Source organism: Rhinoderma darwinii, chromosome 2, assembly GCF_050947455.1.
Source record: "Rhinoderma darwinii isolate aRhiDar2 chromosome 2, aRhiDar2.hap1, whole genome shotgun sequence".
NCBI classification, from domain to species: domain Eukaryota; kingdom Metazoa; phylum Chordata; class Amphibia; order Anura; family Rhinodermatidae; genus Rhinoderma; species Rhinoderma darwinii.
Window position 1 is genome coordinate 2,797,431 of NC_134688.1, and position 1,082 is coordinate 2,798,512.

The following is a 1,082-nucleotide window of genomic DNA, read 5'->3' on the forward strand; positions in this document are numbered from 1 at the left end:
TGAGAGATCTGCTGCCACTTCAGTACCCTGGTTTCATCACTTCCCGTAATGTTTTTACAGTAACGGAATTGTGGAAATTCACTACAGACCTCACTGCGAACCACAGAAGTGGAAGTTTCATCTGAAATCCCGCTCCTCACACCTCATCCTCCTATTTCTTCTCCTTTTCCCTGACTAGCCAGTTAAATTCCTCTTCCACCTTACAAGTGTTCTAGAATGAGCTGAACAAAGTCCTGATGCTGATTGCAGTAAATAATAGTGAATAATGAAAAATGGTGGTGAGTGGTGGTGAATGATGAGGAATGGTGGTGACTGGTGGTGAATGATGAGGAATGGTGGTGAATGATGAGGAATGGTGGTGACTGGTGGTGAATGATGAGGAATGGTGGTGACTGGTGGTGAGTGGTGGTGAATGATGAGGAATGGTGGTGAATGATGAGGAATGGTGGTGAGTGGTGGTGAATGGTGGTGAATGGTGGTGACTGGTGGTAAATGGTGAGGAATGGTGGTCAGTGGTGGTGAATGATGAGGAATGGTGGTGAATGATGAGGAATGGTGATGACTGGTGGTGAATGATGGAGGAATGGTGGTGACTGGTGGTTAATGATGAGGAATCATGATGACTGGTGGTGAATGATGAGGAATGGTGGTGAGTGGTGGTGAATGATGAGGAATGGTGGTGAGTGGTGGTGAATGATGAGGAATGGTGATGACTGGTGGTGAATGATGAGGAATGGTGGCAAGTGGTGGTAAATTATGAGGAATGGCGGTGAGTGGTGGTGAATGATGAGGAATGGTGGTGAATGATGAGGAATGGTGGTGACTGGTGGTTAATGATGAGGAATCATGATGACTGGTGGTGAATGATGAGGAATGGTTGGGAGTGGTGGTGAATGATGAAGAATGGTGATGGCTGGTGGTGAATGATGAGGAATGGTGGTGACTGGTGGTGAATGATGAGGAATCATGATGACTGGTGGTGAATGATGAGGAATGGTGGTGACTGGTGGTTAAGGATGAGGAATCATGCTGACTGGTGGTGAATGATGAGGAATGGTGGTGACTGGTGGTGAATGATGAGG